This window comes from Ictidomys tridecemlineatus, chromosome 1 (genome assembly GCF_052094955.1).
Source record: "Ictidomys tridecemlineatus isolate mIctTri1 chromosome 1, mIctTri1.hap1, whole genome shotgun sequence".
Classification (NCBI taxonomy): domain Eukaryota; kingdom Metazoa; phylum Chordata; class Mammalia; order Rodentia; family Sciuridae; genus Ictidomys; species Ictidomys tridecemlineatus.
In genome coordinates, this window is record NC_135477.1 from 188,909,482 (window position 1) to 188,920,849 (window position 11,368).

Here is an 11,368-nt window from a genome sequence, read left to right on the forward strand (position 1 = left end):
TATTTGTTTTCAATCTCTATTACTCCATTCTTTCCTAAGTTTGTGTCTAATTTGTTTTGCTTGTTCTATGTCTTCAATGTGTAAAGTTAATTGACTGCTGTGAAGTCTTTCTTTTTTGAATCTGAGTATATTCAAATACAAATCTCCTTTTCCCATAGGTCTCCTGGCATCCTTTCATTTTTTGTGTGTTGTGCTTTTATTTTCATTTTTATACAGAAATTTGCTGATAGTGATGGCAATTTCTTCTTTAACTGCCTGTTTTCTCATGAGACAATGTTAATTTACACACATTTGTGTATTTATCATTTTTCTTCTGTCTTTGCTATGTAGTTGCAATGCGTATTTCAAGTTTATCCCTTCCCTATCACTGGGTGGGTTGCTATAGAGAGGTCTGTTAGGTCCAGGTGGTATGTGGTGCTGTTTTAGTTTTCTATATTCCTATCTGTTTCCTGTTGTAGCTTCTAGTTAAATTCAGTTGGGTTTTGAAGTATATGAATATGAGTTCAGAGCTGTCTCTCCCTTTCCTTTCTGCCATTTTTCTCAAATTATTATGAAGCTCTGATGTGTGGTGAATATGTGCTCATGATTTTTAATCCCACATGTGCATGACCTTTTATCATTATGTAACGGCCATTGTATTTTTAAGCTTTTGACTTTGAATTAATTTGCATTCTGATATTTTTATAGCACCCTAGTATCTTTCAGTTGCTTTTTAAATGGAATGTATTTCTTCATCTTTCTTATTTTGGCCTTTGTGTTTACTAAAATCTGAGTTGCTACTCTAAGAGACAGTAAAAGGTTGTATGATTTTTAAAATCCAATTTGCTCACCAAGTGCAGTAACACTCATCTGTAATTCTAGCTGTTTGATAGAGACAGGAGGATCTCAAGATCAAAACTAGCTTCAGCAAAAGTGAGGCACTAAGCAACTCGTTGAGACCCTGTCTCTAATAGGGCTGGAGCTGTGGCTCAGTGGTTAAGTGACCCTGTGTTCAATCTTCAGGACCAAAAAAATTTAAAAATTCAATTTACTGATGTGTGTACTTTGATTGGAAAACCTAATCCAATTATATTTAATGATGTTAATGACAGAGGACTTCTTCTTCTCACTTGTTGTTTTCTATGTGTCTTTGAGCTCTTTCATTTTTATTTATTTCTTTATTGATGTCCTTTGAGTTTGATTATTATTTGTAGTGACATATTTTGGTTCACTTCTCCTTTTTATTAAGTAATATAAATACATGTTGTGTGTGAGTGTGTGAGTGTCTGGTTAGCTTGGGAATGATATCTATCAACCTAAGTTAATCTTGCTTCATAACACTCTGTTTTAAAAAGTCACAAACTTAATTTTGATCATGCACAAAATTTCTACTTTCTTAGATTTCACCTTACTGCATTAACAATGTCACAAATTATATATTAATATGTTATCTCCCAAATAACAAACCTAAAATCATTTGGTTCTAAACTGTAAGAAAAGTTAAATGTGGAGAAATCAACTGAAATAACAATATTAATAGCTTTTATATTTTCCTTTATCAGAGAACTTTATTTTTATATGAGTACATATCACTGTCTATTGTCATTTTTATTTTAATTTAACCATTTCTTGTGGGACATGTATAGTGCTAATTAACTTGCTTACTTTTTATTGTTTCTGGAATATCATTATTTCTCTCTTATTTTAAAGAGTAGTTTTGCCATATATAAAATTCTCAGCTGTTAGTTTCTCTTTCCCAATGCTAAATATATCAAACCACTGTTCTCTAGCATGCAAAGTTTCTACTGAGAGACTTACCAGTAATATTCTAGAGGATTAGTTTCATGTGATGAGTTGCTTTTATCTTGTGCCTTTTAATATTTTTTTGCCTTTGCTTTAGACACTTTGATAATAATGATGTTTGGTCTTCATCTCTTTGGATTTATTTTACTTGGAGTACATTGAGCGTCTTGGATTTGCAGATGTATTTACATATATATTTATTTAAGTATGTATAGTTTTTGTATGTTTTTACAGAAGGTCTCAAATCTTTCTCTACAATCTGATATCATCTTGTAAGTTTCTAAGAATATTTACTTTTTTCATTTTCTTTTTGTTAGACTTAATAATTTCAAATTAACTGTCTTCCAGTTTCTTGATTCTTCTTTTGGTGAGTTTGAGTTTGATATTGAACATTTAAGTACATTTTCAATTCATTTCTGACTTGTGGCTTCAGAATTTTTCCATTTCCTTTACTTTACAATTTCTATATAATTGTTGGTACTTTCACTTTTTCCAGGTATAATTTTTCTCTTTTGCTTTCTTAGTATTTTTCTTTAGATTTTTGAATGTATTTAAAGCAATGGATATTAAATCATTGTCTAGTAAATCTGGAGTTGGTGTGTTTAGTATTTGTAGATTTGTATTGTTCCTTTAACTAGACACATTTCCCTGTTTCTTTGTGTGTCATATGATCTTTTATTGACAAGGGGGCTTTTTTATAAGACATCAACTATATTCTGCCATTTAAGGCTGGTTCTATGTGTGCTAGAAACCTCATTGATCTGAAGGCTCACTGTGAGGCATCTTTACTCAGCTTGTGTCTTCCCTTCCCTGTGCATGTGTCTCCCCACAATCCTCCCAAGGTCATGGATGCTTTTATATGTATTCACTTTCCTGTGATTCTTATCTATTCTTTTTCATAGTGACTGAATGCTCTTTTATGTTCCTTGGCCTAAAATATCTTGCCCCAACATATCTGCAGGTCTCTCTCCTTTGATCTTTCATTCCCATGGTGCCTGCCACAGAAATTGGCAATTTCCAACTTTGGGAAACAATTTTGCTGCTATTGCTCTTTAAAATCTGAGTCAAGTAATACGGAAATAGCTCTTATGATGTCCTACAGATAGGACAGACTGCATCAAATTCTGTCCCTTTCCCTCCATCCCAAGGGAGGAAATTGAGAATAGGACTACTTTCTCTTGTATGTTATGATGTATAAATGTGATAAAGATTTAAAAGGAAAAAAGAATATGAAAAGACTTTACAAATTTCCCTACTAACTGGATGTGAGTTTTTGTTGATTGGACATCCAGAGAGTTCATATGGGTCATTGAAGAATGACTATAGTTCTCAAAAGACTAGCAATCTATAGATTTTCAATATTTTCATGGGGATTGATGGTTTGTTACTGCCTAACCCACGATCTTGCTGACTTCCTATAATTTTGGCTAAAGGAGGGTTTTCCTGGTGTTTGTATTCCATAAGAGAATACCTAATTTTGTGTAATGTCTAAAGAAAGAAGAATATTTGACCATTTTGATGGCTGGGAAGTGCAAACATCATGGTACCACCATTGAATATAGTAAAACAATGGAGAATCAAAAAGAGAACTGGCCATGTGAAGAAGGGGCACCATGTGAGCCAGGAGGCATGAGGACAGGGAGGAAGTCATTGGTCACACTTTACAACAACTTGGTCTGACAGGAACGGATCTAGTCCTATCAGAGCCACACTAGTCTCTCAGATGGTGCTGCTCTTGTGTGGAATCATTCAAGGCCTCACCACCTCAGGACTGTTCTTGTCCCATATTTTTTATTGGTGCATTATAGTGGTAAATAATGAAACTCATTGTTCATATTCATACATGTGTACATACAACAATATAATATGCCCCCATCACTCCCCACTTTTCTACTTTCCCCTCTCCTCCTCTCTCCACTGGACACTTTCCTATACTCTACTGTCTCCCTGTGATTTTTCTGAGGTCCACCCCACACACATTTTTGTCCTTTGTAGCTTTCACATCTGATATCATATATATGACTTTGGACTTTATGTGTTTGGCTTATTTTTCTCCATCTAATTTTCTCAAGCTCCATTTATTTTTCTGCAAATGACATAATTTCATGCTTCTTTATGACTGAATAAAAAATGTGTATTACCACATATTCTGTATCCATTCATTCAAGGACAGACATCTGCATTGTTTGAATAGTTTGGCTATTATGAATTGTGCTACTAAGAACATGGGTATGCATCTATCAGTACAGTATGCTGACTTTAATGCTTTAGGGTAAACACCAACCATACTGTTAAACTGGGGACCTTCCTCTAGCACATAAAACCTTAAAGGAAATACTCAAAAGACATTCAAAACAGAGCATTATTTGTGTTTAATTATAATATGGAAATGAATCAAAAGTATCAGCAATGTAGATGGTATTTGATAAGCACAAGACAAACCCAGCATCTTTCATTTTTAAAAAAAATTTTAATTCCACATAAGAATTTTACTTGTGCATTGTTGAATATAAAGAATGGTCATTGTGGTGTGTAGCTGGTAAAGCAAGTGAATATGAAGATGTTAACCTGAGATAAACCCACATGGAGATTGTAGTCTGAGCTTTGATTCTGCTCACTGTTGTTCCCACAACTTCCTGCAACACATCTTCTGGATGCAATATCTAAATGTCTTTTTTTTTCTGGAATTCATACATATATGTTCAAAGGAGCTGGAAGTTCAATTGAGATTGTACCCCTCTCAGTCTTTGCCCTTAGTAATTCCTGTGATCTCATCCTCAGGGTGAAGAGAGATTACTGTTCCAGTCCTGGGAAGCTGGGCATGTGGAAGACAGGCACTGTCTTAGAATCCTAGGTACACATTGTATTGGACTCTATATTCAGCCACCTCTTCTTTTTGCAGATTAATCTCCAGTTTGCTGGTGTGTGTGTGTGTGTGTGTGTGTAGTCATTTATCTGTATATGAGTCATTGTGGATCCCTCACTTTATTTAGAAGTTTGGTAGAATATTCTACTGATGCTCGTAAGTGAGTTTCTTCCCTGTATACTTTTATATATTGGATGTCATCTGGTCTCATTGGGATATCAGGATTCTATAGTCACATTTAATGTGTGAAGAAAGCTTTCCAATGTACTGTCATGTGCAAAAACACATCTAGTGCCTGTAATTTTTGAAGGAAAATCATTTGATTAAGCTCTATCACCACTGGACTGGAGCCATGGACTTAGTAGATGGGATACTTCTGGCTGTCAGTCATTATCTTCAGTTGCTTTTTCTCCTGTTTTCATCTGTTGTTGCACCAGATGGATTTTTTTCAGTAAAAATATAGTTTACTTTTTAAAAATCTTAGCCTGAACAATTTTGTAGTTTTCTTCTATGAACTTTTATCTCTACTCTTTGGTTACACACAATATTTTTTTCCACTTAATTTCCATTAGTCCTTTAATTTTCATGTATTTTTGCAAAGGTAATATTTAATATAATTGCACATTCTTTAAGTGTATAAAATGCTGTCATTTTAAATATTTGATTTTTCCAAATTTATTTTACTGTTTGAAAATATAAACATAAGTGTCAAATGGAATATATAGTTAATGACTGGGCTATATGTGAAAATAGAGCCCTGATCACTGGTGCACAGAAAGCCAGCCTGCTGAAGACCAGTCCTGTAGAGAGACACCACCACTATAGGGGCGTGGGCACTCAGCACAGGGCCTCACCTTCCCCTGCTCCCTGGGACCATGCTTTGCACAGGAGTGCTGCAGGAGCTCCTATTTTTCTTTAGTTTTTATTTTCTGCTCAGGGAGATTATATGGGAAGACATTAGTTAAAACCACACAGAACACCCAGAGAAGAATCTGCATAAATCTATTCAATGCAACGGTGGCTTCAGCTGCAGTGTCTGCACAGCAGTAGGTCCCCAGTCAATGACAGTTGAGGGGTGAATAACATCATTTGCTGAGGGCCCCTTCCCGGCACTTGAATTATTGATATAAGATTTATAGAGACACTGGGCTTGCTTGTTTCTAAACACTGGGGCATGAGTTTGTCACTTGGACCTCTGGGTAAAATGAAAGGCCAAGAGTAAATGGTGACCCCTATAAAATCAAGCAACCTGCGCAGTCTCAAGCCACTGCTTAGAAACTTGCTTAGTGGAGATTTAGACACCAAAAAAGTCTAGGCCAATGCCAAGCTCACGCCCCCTTCTGTTCATCATCAGGGTGTGCACTTTCCTCTGGGGAGGAGCAGCTCCTCATGCTTGTCAGTGGGTTAAAAGGGACTTGGTTGATGCAGGTTTGAGAATATTCAAGGATAGGAATTCTGCTTTTCTTCAAATTTTCTGGGTAAACAAATTCTGAATCCTTTGAATTCAGGATACACATGCTCATCGTCATTTATATGATCAACATATTTGCTGCAATCTTTACATCCTAGGCATTGTGTAGGTAGGGAAATTATAACATGCATTAATATTAAAAAATGATTTCCAAAAACTAAAATAAAATTTCAGACACTTAAAAGAGAAATTTGCAATATGGGAAAAAATGTCAACATAAAAATCTTTAAAAATCAAGATTTTGTTATTGTACCTATAGGTTCATGAGTGGACTTCATATGAACATTATAGTCTACATCAAAATCAGTATTTAGCTGCAAGGAAATTTAAAGTTTCACAATGGTGTCATGGAATGGATTGCTTGAGAAGGAATTAGTATTATGTGCAATGTATTATAAATGCAATTTATTATAGGTTATTTGGCAGAGATTTTTCAGATATTTAGAAACAGGAGATAGGAAGAGATGTCTTGGACCATGCAGCATGAGGCCAGCTCTGGCCAGGATGGGCCACACTAGTGGTGCCAATGGGTGCCCACTTGCAGCTGACACTGTGTAGGAAATGGTTAGTAAGGAGGAAGCATATTTTCCTCAACTTTAGTGGGGAGCAGGCTGGAGCTCAACTTTAGTTCTTTCTTCATATTATTTAAAAGATATGAAGTCTACATTGATCAAAAGCTTATTTTGTATGTAACTCACAGTTTTCTCCTTGTAAAATATTGAAGATAAAAAATATATGCTTTATATTCAATTTATCATCCTAAACTTAAACAACTCAAACAAGATGCTAAACTTACGATCCACATGTTCTGTGTAATTAAACTAGGGTAACACATGGAAGCTTTTTTTAAAAAAATTTTTAGTTGGACAAAATATCTTTATTTATTTATTTTTATGTGGTGCTGATGATCAAACCCAGGGCCTCGCATGTGCTAGGTGAGAACTCTGCGGCTGAGCCACAACTCCAGCCCCCACATGGAAGCTTAAAGTGTAATGCTGTGTCTTGAATAAGCATAATGGAAACATGATGTAATGTAATATATATATACTAATGTAATATATATTAAGGTTTAATACCTTAAATTACTTAGTTTCTCTTATTTGCTATAAAATGCATCATCATTTGATACATTTTATTCATACACCATGTGTCTTCGTAGGGAATTTCACAACCGTGCATACTTATTGTTGGTTTCCAAAATGCAATAAATGTATGTCTCAAAGTAATGATAGGATTTCCATGGGATTTTCTAAACTATGAAATTGAAAGCCTAAACTATGATCTTATGTACGTCTCATCTGGAAAACCTGCTAGGGTTAAAGGGTTTTCAGACTCTATAGCTCACTAGCTCACCCCTATGCACAACACTGGTAAGATGTGCTGACTGAGTAACCTGAGGTCCGTGCTGCCCCTTGGTGAGTGACCAGGTGCCCAGGGACACGGTGCATGGAGACAGGAAGGGGCCAGCCCTACAAACCCTGGGACCGAGGCTGCAGTGAATCAGAACTGACCTGAGCACCGAAGCTTAGAGCAACCTGTGGCATCTCCAGAGAGACAAAGTGAGGAGGCAGCAGAAGGGAAAAAACACAGACCCTCGGGTCATCATTGGCTTCCATGTGACACCGAGTGAGCAAAGCATCGAGTGCTGAAGACGGACACAGAGAGATACTAGGGTGTGTTAACACACACTGTGTTCAGCAGCATTGAATATGATTCATGATGAGCATGAGCAGCTGTACATATGATAATGAACCAACATCTGAGGTGCAATGTGAAGCCTGAAATGAGTCCAGTAATGGCAAACCGCGCCTGCACTGACCTACTACAGATCTAAAGACAATGAAGTTCTCCATCTATGTTTAACTTTCTTTCTGCACCAAGGATATGAGTGACTGATAATAGTGGTTAAAAGTGGCCTACAGCACCACCCAAAGTCAAAGTAAACAATATTCTGCTATTTTGTGTAGTTGAATTAAATTTACTTTGGTTGATACATTAAAAGGACATTGTACATATTCTGAGGCACCATGTGATGTGTGCATTCCTTAACATTGCATCATGTTTAATCAGGATGGACACATCTATTCCTCAAACATTTGCCATTTGTTTAGAGTGAAAACTTCCAAAATCCTTCTTCCAGGTTTTAGAAATAGACCCTCCAGTGCTGTCATCGATAGTAGCTGCAGAGTAGCAGGGCAGATCTTTGCTCCTGTGTAACTGCACCCACTGACCACCCTGGGCCACTCTCCTTCCTCCCACCCCACTCTCCATCCTTTGCTGACCACTCTGCAGTTCTGCACTCAGTGAAGCAGCTGTTTTTGTTCCAAGTGTGAGGGTGCTGGGCAGCGCTCGCTTGTCTGGGTCTGGCTACTTCACCAAGCACAGTGACCTCTAGCTTCACCCATGCTGCCACAGACTGCAGATTCTTGTCTTTCTGAGGCTCAGTTTTATTATGTATATAAATGTACCAGCACTGTCATCCACTCATCATACATTTGGTGACACTGAGGACTGAACTTGAGTGCACTCTCCACTGAGCTGTGCAACAGGCCCCCAATCTTTGCATTTTTAATTGTGACTCAAAGTCTTACTAGGTTTCCCAGGCTGGCTTTGTATCTTCTATCCTCATTCCTCAACTTTCCTGGATGTTGGAATTGGAGGCTGCACCTCCTTGGCCTGCCCATTTCTGAAGTGTTTGGTGGACACTCTGGCATCCATTTCTAGGATGCCCTGAATGGAGCTACAGGACAGTGGTCCTGCTGACCTCCTTCTGCACCTTCATGTCATTTCCTTTGTGTAGGTACTCAGCAGCAAGTCTGCTACAACATATGGTAGTTTTATGTAAAAATAGAATGTTGATAAGATAATAAAAGCAAAAAGATAACATGATATCTTAAGATAATAAAAGGTAAAACAAGGCATGCTTCAATCTTCCCTTCTTCTCCAATGAACACTTATGAAGATGTTTCCTTGAAGAATTTTGTTGCCGCACATCGTTATTTATCTTAAGTCATCAGACAGAAAATGAAGAAGGTCAGTTATAATCTCTCTCTCTCTCTTTCTGTCTCTCCCCATACACCCCCCTTCTCCCCCTCCCATCTCTCTCTTGGCAGGTAGGAGCTGGGAGTAACTCAGCTTGATTTGAAGCATATTTTGCCTGCAGGTAAATGGAAAGATATGAATGTTCAGTGATGAAAGAGAGATATTAATGAGCACATATTTAACAATGTCACTTGGTAGTTCCAAGCAGTGGTTAATGGAATAAAATAAATATATTTTCAAAGTGTTAAGAAAAGTGAATTGTTTTAATATAGCCATTACATTTGCACAAAAAATTTTAAAGAAATTCTTCTAATTTACCACAACACAAAATTGTGTACTGTTGTGACCAGGGGGCATTGCCAGTGCACATGCCCCTATAGTGGTGGGAAAGCTTCCTGTGTGTGAAAAACGCGACTCCAGGTCACACCTGCCTCCTGCTCAATTGGTATTTAACATATGCTCTTTAGCTGGAGGGATACTTTCTTTACTAGGTGTTGTTTTGCATCTTAAGGTACAAGAAATGACTCAGGAAACAATTACTACAAAGGCAAAGATACAACACAACAGCATCAAGAGTGTCCTACCATGGGAGGGAGGTCCAGACCTCCTGCCCATTTACCAGGAGACTTTGAGGTCACCCAGGGCACGTTTCCTCTTTGGCTTTCAATCAGTGACACCAGAGAGTCCACAGCCTTAGTTGAGTAAGACATTTAAACAACTAACTTGAAAATATCTGAACCCAAGATATATGATTTCATCCAAGAAGCAGAAGACAAGAGAGCATGATGGGAAGAGGGGCAGACCCCCAGTACCCCCCTGGCAGTTCTCCTGGACTGCAGTGTGTCAGACCAGGCCCCCCTTCAGTGATAATCCGTCAGTGTCTTTCACTCCAGTTGGATCACGATCAGCACCAAGGTTGCAGGAACTCTGAGACAAGAACAGGCCAGCTTAGAGCAGCCCAGGACATGCACAAACATGGAGAGGGATTTGCTCCATCCATGGAGGAACAGGAGGATGTGCTGCTTTGTCAGGAGCTTCCTGGTGACCAGCTTCTCCAATCCTGCCTTCATGGCCTTGTTCCTCAGGCTGTAGATGACGGGGTTGAGGGATGGGGGCAGCACAACATAGACCACAGAGAGCACCAGGTGAGTGGAGGAGGAGGACCCTAGGAGAGGCTTCAGGTAAGCAGTGAAGGCAGTGGAGAGGAGAAGCACTACCACTGCCAGGTGGGGGAGGCAGGTGGAGTAGGCTTTGGCCTTCCCTGCTGTGGATGGGATCTGCCTGACAGTGGAGAAGATGAAGATGTAGGAGACAACGATGCAGGCAAAGCAGCCAGTGTCCAGGATGGCACTTATGAAGATGAGCACGACTTCTGCAATCACGTTCTGGGAGCAAGAAATAGCCAACAGCTGCAGAATGTTACAGAAGAACTGCTGAATTTGACGGTTTCCACAGTAAGAAAAGGAAAAAGTGCTACAGTGTGCATGGCATATACAAAGCCACTGCTGAGCCAGGACAGAGTGACCATCTGCTCACAGGTGTCCCTGCTCATGATGGCTTCATAGTGCAGGGGATGGCAGATGGCAGCATAGCGGTCCATGGACATCACTGTGAGGAGACTCAGCTCTGCAACTGCAGAGAAAGGCACCAGGAAGACCTGGGCCACACAGCCAAGGAATGAGATGGAGTGGCAGTGGGTGACAGAGTTGGTGACAGCTTGGGGCACCACAGTAGAAATGAGGCAGATATTCCTCAGGAAGAAGTACATGGGCAAATGGAGGCCCAAGTCCAGGAAGGTGATGGTGATGGTGAGGCCATTCCCCACCAGGGCAGCTAGGTAGGCTGCAGCGAGAGCCCCAGCTTGTAGGAGCTGAAGGCTGCATGGGCCAGGGAAACCCAAGAGAAGGAAGCCTGTGAGCCCTGATGTTCTGCTCATTCTTGATGAAATGTTCTGCAATAAAAAGGGCAAGTTGGGTGGAAAGATCAGGCTTGATATTTGTTCCTATTTAATGTGTGTGTGTGTGTGTGTTTGTTTGTTTGTTTGTGTGTGTGAGAGAGAGAGAGAGAAAGAGAGAGAGAAATAAAGAGATCTTGGCAGGAAAGGGGATTCAATTTTGGCTTTAACAATAAAGTTTTTCTATAAAATTCCAGTTGATTGATCACATTTTCTATGGTGTCTTATCATGTTTTCTGAGATTTTATTCACA

The 11,368-nt window shown here is 38.9% G+C and overlaps 1 pseudogene; it reads right to left on the minus strand.

Annotated features, from left to right (window-relative positions):
* Window positions 1-10,045: 10,045 nt before the first annotated feature.
* LOC144367316 (olfactory receptor 14A16-like) lies at window positions 10,046-11,097 on the minus strand (annotated as a pseudogene).
* Window positions 11,098-11,368: the final 271 nt, after the last annotated feature.